We start from the raw sequence: 12,432 nt of genomic DNA, 5'->3' as shown, positions 1-12,432 counted from the left end.
AATATATAAATGGACTATTTTCAGCTAACGTTGTATGTTAAAAGTGTTAATTGTGATTACTTTGATATTTAATTTTTAAATGAGTGTTATGGTACTGTTAATCTAAAAGGGGAGGAATTGTAATGTGTATACCTTTAAGGGGTAACTACTTTTTACAGCTCATTTATACTGTAGTACAGGCAGTGACCACACCTGTATATAGCACTGAGTAGTAATCTGTACAGTTCAATTCCAGAGTGAGCCACGTTGAGTAAACACCTGTTGTACCGTTCTGCTGCAGTCTTGTGTCTTACTACTGACGGACACAACAATTTCTACCCCCTTTTATGAATTCCTCTAGATATAATGCCCAGCATTCCGTTAGCCTTGGTGATTATTTTCTGTGCCTGTCCATGACTTGTTAATGATCTATGCACCTAGACTCCCAAGTACCTTTGGACCTCCACTGATTGTAGCTTTTCTCCATTTAGAACTTACTCTGTCCTATCCGTTTTACGTCCAAAGTGGAAGACCTCACATTTGCTTACATTGAAATCCATTTGCCACAGTTTTGCCCATTCGCTAAATCTATTAATATTCCTTGTAATTTTATGTTTGCATCTACACCACTTGCAATGCCGACTAACTTTGTAACATCGGCCAACTTGATATTTTGCTTTCTATCCCATCATATAAGGCGTTAATAAATATGCTGAATATTTGAGGCCCTAACACAGATCCTTGCACGATACCACTATTCACATCCTGACAGTCAAAATATCTGTCCATTTTCCCTACGGCCTGTCTCCTGCTGCTCAGCCAATTTCCTAACCATATCGATAATTTTCCTTCAATGTCCCTCACCCTGTCACATTTTGCTGTTCTTTGTACCTCTCCCAGTTGCCAGGACCCGCACTAGTTTTTGCATTTTATATATGTTTGCTTTTATTTAGGTTGTCCCTTATCTCATTAGTCCCCCAAGACTTCTTTGGTAAGTTGTCCCTTAGAGGTATAAACTGGCCTGCATCATCTTAGTTATTTTTTAACACCTCCCACTGATCTTCTGTCATCTTAACCATTAACAGACTTGCACAGTTTACTGTGGACAGTCTCTGCCTCATAGCATTGAAGTCGGACTTACCTAAATCCAGCATCTTAGCTGTTTCCTGATCATGTTACGATCGCTATTGGATAAATGTTCATGCACTGTAAGGCTTAACTAAATCAGGCTCATTACTCGTCATTCATTCTAATTTGGAATGCCCTCTTGTTGGTTGTAGAACATATTGTTTCAGAAAATTATCCTGAACACTCTCAAGAAATTCATTAATTTTCTGACATGAGCGTGAAAATTAAAGCAATGCCAAAATCAAATGTATGCTACAAAATGGAAGAAATGTTTATACAAGAATTCTCCCAATTTTCACATTACCAGAAAAAAGGACGTTAAACGATAGGGAATGAGTTGAAATTGCACTTCTGTTCCGAAGAAGCTTTAATTTGACTTGATTATTTTTATCTGCATTTTCTAACTATTCTCAGAATCAGCGTCCGGGGAGATTTTACCACATTCTTCAGCTCTTCCCTGAATTTCCACTGGGTCGCTGCATAAATACACTGGTTTTGAAAGCAACTCAAAAGCTTCAACATTGTTCCAGTTTCAGTGGCGATATATCCAGGATTTGTGCGGTCACCTCGTTAATTAGTACGCTTTGCCAGTCTGGTTGTTACAAAACTCACGGCAGCTGTCAGCCACAACAGTATAAAACTGCCCGAAATAGTGAGGAGTAAAATGCAAGATTTCCTTCAGTTCTCTGTCTCTGCATCGCTCTGATTCTCACTACTGTGTTCTCGGAGTATCCTGCAGTCTCTATTGGCCACTAAAATATGTCGGGCGGTTAAAGAATTAAACAAGACAATTAACGTGAAAGGAAGCCAAACAACCCATGCGCTCTGAAACCAGACGAAGGCTACACCTGCAGGTGAGGAAAAAAATGTCACACTTGACCCGCAGCTCCACTGCACATTGTTAATTATTTGCTGAGATTTATATGCAAACAAAAAGTGAATATCCTTGAAACAACTCAAAACAGAGAACGTTGTTATAACAACGGCCGCAGATCACACAGTCCAATAACTTGTTTTAAACTTCTGGTAGCAGAGAGCTAGAAATCGGTCAAATGTGAAGGAGATGGTGAACCAAACGGACAAATCGAAGGTGATAATACCCATGTATAGAATGACCCTACACACAGGAGTGTGGGACAGGAATGAAAGTGGAAAGTGATAACTGAAAACATGTTAAACTATTACATTGATGATCAGGACCAGTAGATCTGCTGTTGCCAGAGATACACTTGGAAAGGCCGCATTTTCCTCGGGAGAGAATGACCATTGTCACCAAGTTCGCTGGAAGAATGAGAGAGGAGAGAAATAATGTTCCAGTATCTGATTGAAATATATATGGAGATACATGGGGAGAGCATTTTACTCGATTCAGTATGATCATCGACACGGAGCAGTGTGAGAACAGGATTAGTACTGGAGCCATTACCTGGGAAACCCGCACACACATTTTAATGAGCTGCTGCAGTGCTCACTCTGCACGGGGTGACAAGACTGTCCGGAAATCCTCTAAAAAATATTGTATTGGAGCTTCAAAGAGCATTGTAACATCGTTGACCTGATCATATTTTGGGGAACACGGAAATGTGGACAGGCTGTTCACTAGTAGGTCCAGTCACTACTGACTATGTAATGCTGACATCGGAGAATGCGTTACTTATCCAACAGCTAATAATAAGAAGGACACAATGAACACCGATTAACACTGGGAATAACGATTGCTGCAAGAATCGGGTAGTAAAAATCTTTGATCAGCAGAATAGTTGGTCGCCCCATTTTCTGTGAGAATTGATGAATTCTATCAAAGCTAAAGACTGACTGGCGTATGGCTGAGGCAATGGAAGGGAACCTATATTTATCCACACATCAATCCTACAGGGAGTCAATCAGGTTAAGTCATAATTAGCATTTGTTACAGTCACGTAATAAATAGACTAAGGCAAGTTGTTTTTATTGTCTGATACGTCACATTAAGAGAAATGTTTGAATTTGTTATTGGAAATGTTCAAAAAAACATTATTTGCAAGTAAAAAATGTAATCTCGCAGTACTGGTGCTAACCCTCTTCCCACTGGAGTAGTGAAGGCAGCTCCTCTTGCACTTCACACCCTGACACTGCGCTTGACTCAATCCTAGTGCTCCAACTCATCCAGAACAGGTGGTGAACCAAAATTCCATTGTTGGTGATGACCTCAATCCTGCAGCACTAAAAGTAACGGTGTTCCTCCTGTAGTTGTAGTGCACCAACACTTAGATTAGAGGTGACCGTGCTACTCCTGTACTAGTGGAACCACTACACTTACACTAGTGGAGAATGGGAACCTTCAGTGCAGGTGGCAATCTACATTTACAGAATCACAGAATCACAGAATCTACAGTGCAGATAGAGGCCATTTCGGCCCATCGAGCCTGCACCGACACATATCCCACCCTATCCCCGTAACCCCACGTATTTAATCCCCTAACACTAAGGGTCAATTTACAAGAGAGGTGAACGTCCGCCACTTAAAATAATGGTGAATGTGATCGCCCGGGACTGATGGTTCCATAAACTTTCATCAGTGGTGATATTGCTTCCAATACACTAGCAGTACCCCTCCACATAAACGAGTTGTGACCCTGCGCCTCTGGTAATTTTGTGCCTACAGTTATGCCAGAGGTGACAATGCTCTTTCACTGCTTTAGCTGATCCTATTCCTGTTCGAGGCCCCACTCTTCTTGCACTGACGGTGACGCAACTACTGCACTAATGGCGAGGACTTTACATTTACAGCACTGGTGGAACACCTACTGCTGGAACACAAGTACTGACCAGTTTTGCAGCAATGGTGGTAAAGGTACTGCTTGGACAGAATTAATGATCAGTTTTGCAGTACTGGTGGTACATGCACTGGGAGACACAATTAAGAACATAAGCAATAGTAGCAGTGGTAGACCCATCGGCCCTTGGAGCCTGCTCCGCCATTCAGTAATGTCATGACTGATCTTCTACCTCAGCTCCAACTTCCCGCCCGATCAACATATACCATGATTCAATAGTATCCAAAAATCTATCGATCGCTGTCTTCAATACGCTCAACAACTGAACATTCACAGCCCTCTGGTGTGAAAAATTGCAAAGGTTCACCACACTTTGAGTGAAGAAATGTCTCCTGCTCTCATTTCTATATGGGTGATCACCTATTCTGAGACAGTGATGCCTAATTCTAGACTTCCCAGACAGGGGAAACATCCTCCCAGCATCTACCCTGTCAAGCCCTTTAAGAATTACATACGTTTCAATGAGATCACCTCTCATTCTTCTAACACTGGGGAATATATGTCTTGGTCTACTCAATATCTCCTCATAGGACATCCCAGGATTCAGTCTATTATACCTTCGTTGCACTCCCTCTAACTTAAGTATATCATTCTTTAGATAAGGATACCAAAACTGTGCACAGTACTCCAGGTGTGGTCTCACCAGGGCCCTAAATAATTGCAGTAATACTTCTCTAATCTAATACTCCAAACCGCTTGAAATAAAGGCTGATATACAATTTGCTTTCATAATTGCTTACTGTAACTGCTTGTAAATTTTCAGTGATTTGTTTACAAGGGCACTCGAAACTCTCTGAACACCAACATTTCACAATCTATCGCCATTTAAAAATATTCAGCTTTTCTATTTTTCCTAGCAAAGTGGATAACTTCATATTTCTCCAAGTTAAATTTCATCTGCCATGGTCTTGCCCACTCATTTAACATTTCTATATCCCTTTGCAGCCTCTGTGCCTCATCCTCACAACCTACTTCCCAGCTGATATACCTATCAATTCATCCAATGAAAAGCGACGAGTTAAGAAAGTAACTATAGGTTTTTATTGGCTAAATAACAGAGCCCACCCTCGTGGGTGATCGGATACAACAAGGAGGAATACCAGCCAGTCGACCACCTTTATACCTGGGCAGGTAGGTGGAGCCATGGGCGGAGTCAGCAGTGTTCAGCCCAGGTATAACAGCGTGACAAGAGGCGACCTCGTATAGTGATACAACAGTGTGAACAGTGATAACGATATAACAGTGATAACTATAGTGTAACGATAGTGAACGACAAAAGTGATTTACCACACCAGCCTAACGTTGTAACGTCAGCAAACTTGGATACATTAAATTCTGTCCCCTCATCTAAGTCCTTAAAATAGATTGTAAAAATCTGAGGCCCAAGCACTGATCCTTTTGGTACCACATTAGTTACAGACAGCCATCCCGATAATGAACCATTGATTTCTAATATCTGCTTACTGTCCTTTTACAAATCCTCAATCCATGCTAATGTGGTAAAACCACCAAGGAACTCCTGTACAAGTGAATAACTGTGTTTAAAGCAATCTTACAGCACCGAGGTCCGTTTGCTGAGAGTAAACAAACTTTCTGTAAAAGCCCTGAAATAACGCGATGGCGTCATCGCGTTGGTCACGTGGTGCCCCGAGTGGCGGGAAACGTGACGACGTCATGACGTCAGAGGTGGGCGGTTCTAAGTTGAGTCTTCGTGGAACTAGCTACTGTACAGACCTGTTTGTGATTTCTCCTGCATATTTTTTTTTGTTCCTCAGTTTAATTAAATTCGGTTAATTTACTGAACTGACTCGACCTCAGTGATTTAGACAGGAATCCACAGATTCCTACATTGGTGACACGGAAGCTTCGTGGACGATTTTTGCGGAGGCAAGCTCAAGAACAAGATGGATGTAAATGCAGCGAGTTTGAAGCTCCCTCAATTTTGGGAATTCAAGCGGAGGCTCAGTTCCAACTGTGATACATAGAGCTGGATTGGACCCGTTACCTTTATGTGGTCTCCGCACTGGACAGCTTGATCGCTTCCTGCATTATCAGCCTGCTGGAGACCCCGCCCGTGGAAAACAAGTATGAAATGCTCAAGGCGCGCCTCATTCAAGTATTTGGTCTCACAAAGGCGGAACGCGCACGTCGTTTGCTTGCACTCCCCGGGTTAGGCGATGCTAAGCTTTCTGAGTTGATGAGCCACATGCTCACCCTCCTCGGTTCTGAACTGCAGTGTATTATATTTCGCGAACTGTTTCTGAGTCATCTTCCTGCACAGATACAAGCGGCCCTGGCCAGTTGGACAACTACGGACGTGTGGCGCTCGCGGCCGAAGCCGACCCCATTTACGCGGTGATACAACAGCATTGTGCCACCTCGATGCGCCCCGCCTCCAAGAACCCTGCCTCGGCACCTCCACAGACTGGCTTTTGCAACTATCATGCCCGTTTCGGTCAGAAAGCCAGATGCTGCCGGCCAGCGTATAAATTCGTGCCATCGGCACCGCGAAAGCAGCAACATCGATTGCAAGACCAGAAGGGCAGCCTCAAGGTCGGTTTCACCTCCACAATGACAGTTGGTGATGCCGGGAAATTGTTGTACATCACCGACTCCATTTCGGGCCGGCGGTTCTTATGTGACACGGGCGCTCAGTGCTGCATGCTCCCCGCTTTGATCATCGATGTCCATTCTGGGCAGTGCGGTCCTCCACTACAGGCCGCCAATGGCAGCACCCTCCGTATGTACGGGAAATGATGTATCCGTTTGTGTCTCGGCAGCCAACTCTTCCACTGGGAGTTTATCACTGCCACGATACCACTGGCAATGCTCGGTGCCGATTTATTCTGCGTGCATGACCTACTGGTCGACGTTTGTCATTGCAGCCTGATCCATGCCGCCTCACGAGCCCCCATCCCCTGTTTTCGGGGTTACGGCGCGACCCACGCAGTTGCCACCACCGAGTCGCCGCCAGACGAGTTCGCCGGCCTGCTCAAGGCGTTTCCGAAGCTCACTCGACCCACTTTCTCTGCGGCGACTGCCAAACACGGTGTTGAACACCACATCACGACGACCGGCCCCCCGGTTTACGCCCAGGCTCAGCAATTAGAGTCCAGTAAACTCGAGGCCGCAAAGGCGGAGTTCGCCACTATGGAGCAGTTGGGCATCGTTCGCCGCTCCGATAGCCCATGGTCATCTCCACTACACATTGTGCCAAAGCTCGGCAGTGGGTGGTGGCCCTGTGGTGATTATCGGCGCCTTAACGAGGTCACGACTCTGGACCAGTAACCGATACCGTATATTCAAGACTTTTCCGCCCATTTGGCTGGCATGTCGTGGTTCTCCAAGATCTTCCTCGTCCGCGGGTATCACCAGGTGCCCGTCCACCCTCAGGATGTCCAGAAAACGGCGGTCATTACCCCGTTTAGCCTCTTTGAATTTTTACGGATGCCTTTTGGACTTTCAAATGCGGCGCAGGCATTCCAACGCCTCATGGATTCGGTGCGCTGGGATCTCAAATTCCTCTTTGTATTGCTCAATGATATCTTCGTCGCCAGCGCATCAGAGGAGGAGCACCCACGTCACCTGCGCTTCCTTTTCCGCCATCTCCAGGAGCATGGCCTCATCATCAAACCAAACAAATGCCAATTTGGACTGATGGTGTGGAGATGCCGGGGTTGGACTGGGGACTGGGGTGGACAAATGTAAGAAGTCACACAACACCAGGTTATAGTCCAACAGCTTTATTTGAAATCACAAGCTTTCGGAGCGCTGCTCCTTCATCAGGTGAAGTGGAGAAATGCATAAAGACACAGCTTATATAGTCAGAGAATCATGTCAGATGTTTACAGGTAATGTTTCCAACTGCCATTTATCACACATTGGCAGAGAGATAGTCACAGCAATCAAAGGTGTGAATGGTGTCCAAACAGGTCAGTCAGGAAAGCATTACATCAAAGAACAATGAGGTGGGTTCACAAGGGGTCAAATATTGCAGATGCTGGCGTCTGTATGAAAAACAAAAAAACAGACAAAAAAACATTTTTTTTGCAGGAAATCACAACAGGTCCGGCCGCATCTGTGTAGAGAGAACAAGCCAATGTCGACTCGAGTCTGGATGACCCTGCGTCAGGTAGGGTTACATGTAGCGTGACATGAATCCAAGATCTCGGTTGAGGCCGTCCTCATGGGTGCGGAACTTGGCTATCAGTTTCTGCTCGACGATTTTGCGTTGTCGTGTGTCTCGAAGGCCGCCTTGGAGAATGCTTACCCGAAGATCGGAGGTTGAATGTCCTTGACATCTGAAGTGTTCCCCGACTGGTAGGGAACACTCCTGCCTGGGGATTGTTGTGCGGTGCCCGTTCATCCGTTGTTGCAGTGTCTGCATGGTCTCGCCGATGTACCATGCTCCGCGGCATCCTTTCCTGCAATGTATGATGTAGACAACGTTGGCCGAATCACATGAGTATGTACCATGTATCTGGTGGGTGGTGTCCTCACGTTTGATGATGGTATCTGTGTTGATGATGTGGCTTGTCTTCCAGAGGTTGCTGTGGCAGGCTTGTGTGGTGTCGTGGTCGCTGTTCTTCTGAAAGCTGGGTAATTTGCTGCGAACGATGGTCTGTTTGAGGTTAGGCGGCTGTTTGAAAGCGAGTAGTGGAGGCGTGGTGATGGCCTTAGCGAGGTGTTCGTCGTCATCAATGACATGTTGAAGGCTGCAAAGAACATGGCGTAGTTTCTCTGCTCCGGGGAAGTACTGGATGACGAAGGGTACTCTGTTGGTTGTGTCCCGTGTTTGTCTTCTGAGGAGGTCTATGCGATTATCCGCTGTGGCCCGTCGGAACTGTTGATTGATGAGTAGAGCGTCATTCCCGTTCTTACAAGGGCGCCTTTCAGTATCTGTAGGTGTCCATCGCGTTCCTCCTCGTCTGAGCAGATCCTGTGTATTCGCAGGGCTTGTCCATAGGGGATGGCTTCTTTAACGTGGTTGGGGTGGAAGCTGGAGAAGTGAAGCATCGTGAGGTTGTCCATGGGCTTGCGGTAGAGTGAAGTGCTGAGATGTCCGTCTTTGATGGAGATTCGTGTGTCCAGGAACGAAACCGAAACTGAGGAGTAGTCCATGGTGAGTTTGATGGTGGGGTGGAACTTGTTGATGTTATCGTGTAGTCTTTTCAGTGATTCTTCGCCGTGGGTCCATAGGAAGAAAATGTCATCGATGTATCTGGTGTATAGCATTGGTTGGAGATTCTGTGCAGCGAAGAATTCTTGCTCGATCTTGTGCATGAAGATGTTTGCGTATTGGGGTGCGAATTTGGTCCGCATGGCTGTTCCGTGTGTTTGGGTAAAGAACTGGTTGTCGAAGGTGAAGACATTGTGGTCAAGGATGAAGCGGATGAGTTGTAGGATGGCGTCTGGAGATTGGCTGTTGTTGGTGTTGAGTAGTGAGGCTGTCGCAGCGATGCCGTCATCGTGGGGATACTGGTGTCGAGTGCCGAGATGTCCATCGTGGTGAGGAGTGTTCCTGGGTCAACTGGTCCGTGGGTGCTGAGTTTATGTAAGAAGTCTGTAGTGTCGCGACAGAAGCTGGGGGTTCCCTGTACGATGGGTTTCAGGATGCACTCGACATATCCAGAGAGGTTCTCACACAGGGTTCCGTTGCCAGATTCGATAGGATGTCCGGGTGTGTTGGCTTTGTGTATCTTTGGGAGGCAGTAGAAGTCTCCCACGTGGGGAGTACGTGGGATAAGAGCGCGTAGGATGCTTTGAAGGTCTGGATCGAAGGTCTTGATCAGTCTGTTGAGTTGGCGGGTTTGTTCTTTGGTCGGATCTGCGGGTAACTGTCTGTAATGTTCCTGGTTGTCCAGTTGTCGGTATAGTTCTTTGCAATAGTCCGTTCTGTTCTGTATGACGGTGGCGCCTCCTTTGTCTACTGGTTTGATGAAGATGTTGCGGTTGGTCTTGAGAGCATGGAAGGCATTGCGTTGTTCTCGGGTGACATTCTGGACTGTCTTGTGAGTGTGGCTGATGAATCTGGCGTTGATGCCTCTCCTGACAGCTTGAGCATACATGTCAAGCTTAGGGCAGCGACCCTCCGGAGGGGTCCAATTTGACTCTTTTTTCTTCAGTTGCTGCACTGTGGATCCCTCTGTCTACTGGTCCGGATCATTGATTGTCTCATTGGGTTCGCTGCTGACATCTTGGGATTTGTGGATGAATTCCTGGAGCCTCATTCTCCTGATGAAATCCTCTCTGTCTGCCGCGAGACCGATGGGATCCATTTTGGTGGTGCGGCAGAGATTGATCCCTCGGTTGAGAACTTGAATTTCGTCTGGTTGGAGGGTGTGGTCGGACAGGTTGACGATGGATTTCCCTGTGGTTTCAACCGTGGTACCGGGGGAGGCTTGTTTGCTGCTGCTGGTGATGCCGAGTTTCTCAAGCATCCTGTTCTTGGTGTGATGCAGGTAGTGTAGTTCTGTTGCCTTGTTTGTTTGGCGGTGTCTCGTAGCTGGTCTGCTGTGTCCTGCGCACAGGCTGAGAACATGGACTCCATCTCGGTTTCGAGGTTGCGGCATAGAGCTGGTGTACGAGATGGTTGAGGAGTGTCCGAAAGTTACGACAGCAGAGTCTCTCAGTGTAGTCTGTGTTGTAGGTCGATTGAGTGGTTTCGTGATCTTTAGTCCTTTCGGGATCTTGTCTGCTTTCTTGCATCTCTGTAGAAACTTGATGTCTGTGTCGATATGCGCGATCTTCTTGGAGATCCTCTCCATTTTGAGCCGGCAGTTTGTGGTGTCGATAGTAGCCATGCTGTGGAGAGCCGGAGTTGGACTGTGGTGGACAAATGTAAGAAGTCACACAGCACCAGGTTATAGTCCAACAGTTTTATTTGAAATCACCTCAACCGAGATCTTGGGCTCATATCACGCTACATGAAACCCCACCTGATGCAGGGTCATCCAGACTCGAGTCAACATTGGCTTGTTCTCTCTACACAGATGCGGCCGGGCCTGCTGTGATTTCCAGCAAAAAAAATGTTTTTTGTCTGTTTTTTGGTTTTTCATACAGACCCCAGCATCTGCAATATTTGACCCCTTGTGACCCCACCTCATTGTTCTTTGATGTAATGTTTTCCTGACTGACCTGTTTGGACACCATTCTCACCTTTGACTGCTGTGATTATCTCTCTGCCAATGTGTGATAAATGGCAGTTGGAAACATTACCTGTAAACATCTGACATGATTCTGTGACTATATAAGGTGTGTCTTTATGCATTTCTCCACTTCCCCTGATGAAGGAGCAGTGCTCTGAAAGCTTGTGATTTCAAATAAATCTGTTGAACTATAACCTGGTGTTGTGTGACTTCTTACATTTGTCCACGCCAGTCCAAATCCGGCATCTCCACACCATGGCTACTATCGACACCACAAACTGCCGGCTCAAAATGGAGAGGATCTCCATGAAGATCGCGCATATCGACACAAACATCAAGTTTCTACAGAGATGCAAGAAAGCAGAGAAGATCCCGAAAGGACTACAGATGACGAACCCACTCAAGTCGACCTACCACATAGACTACGCTGAGAGACTCTGCCATCGTACCTCTCGCACACTCCTCAACCATCTCGTACACCATCTCTACAGCAGACACCGCAACCTCGAAACCGAGATGGAGTCCATGTTCTCAGACTGTGCTCAGGACACAGCAGACCAGCTACGAGACACCACCAAACAAACAAGGCAACGGAGCTACGCTACCTACATGCACACCAAGAACAGGAATCTTGAGAAACACGGCATCACCAGCAGCAGCAACCAAGCCTCCCCCTGTACCACGGATGAAACCACAGGGAAATCCATCGTCAACCTGTCCGACCACACCCTTCAACCAGACGAAATTTAAGTTCTCAGCCGAGGGCTCAATTTCTGCCTCACCACCAAAATGGACCCCATCGGTCTTGCAGCAGACACAGAGGAATTCATCAGGTGAATGAGGCTCCGGGAATTCTTCCACAAATTCCATGATGTCAGCAGCGAACCCAATGAGACAATCAATGAACCGGAACAGCAGACAGAGGGATCCACAGTGCAGCAACCGAAGAAGAAAGAGTCAAATTGGACCCCTCCGGAGGGTCGCTGCCCTAAGCTTGACATGTATGCTCAAGCTGTCAGGAGATGCATCAATGCCAGATTCATCAGCCGCACTCACACGACAGTCCAGAATGTCACCTGAGAACAACGCAATGCCATCCACGCTCTCAAGAACAACCGCAACATCGTCATCAAACCAGCAGACAAAGGAGGCGCCATTGTCATACAGAATAGAACAGACTATTGCAGAGAAGTATACCGACAACTGGACAACCAGGAACAATACAGACATTTACCCACAGATCCGACCAAAGAACACACCCGCCAACACAACAGACTGATCAAGACCTTCGATCCAGAACTTCAAAGCATCCTACATGCTCTCATCCCAAGTACTCCCCGCGTAGGAGACTGCCACTGCCT

At 46.5% G+C, this 12,432-nt stretch overlaps 1 pseudogene; it reads right to left on the bottom strand.

The window, feature by feature from the left end:
• Window positions 1–2,855: 2,855 nt before the first annotated feature.
• LOC147092577 (uncharacterized) lies at window positions 2,856–10,372 on the bottom strand (annotated as a pseudogene).
• Between the last annotated feature and the right edge of the window lie 2,060 nt (window positions 10,373–12,432).

Source organism: Somniosus microcephalus, unplaced genomic scaffold (genome assembly GCF_052327205.1).
Source record: "Somniosus microcephalus isolate GS21.2 unplaced genomic scaffold, FLI_Smic_1.0 unresolved_chr2, whole genome shotgun sequence".
Classification (NCBI taxonomy): Eukaryota; Metazoa; Chordata; class Chondrichthyes; order Squaliformes; family Somniosidae; genus Somniosus; species Somniosus microcephalus.
The sequence above is the reverse complement of the archived record's forward strand: the minus strand, read 5'-3'. Positions and strand labels throughout refer to the sequence as shown.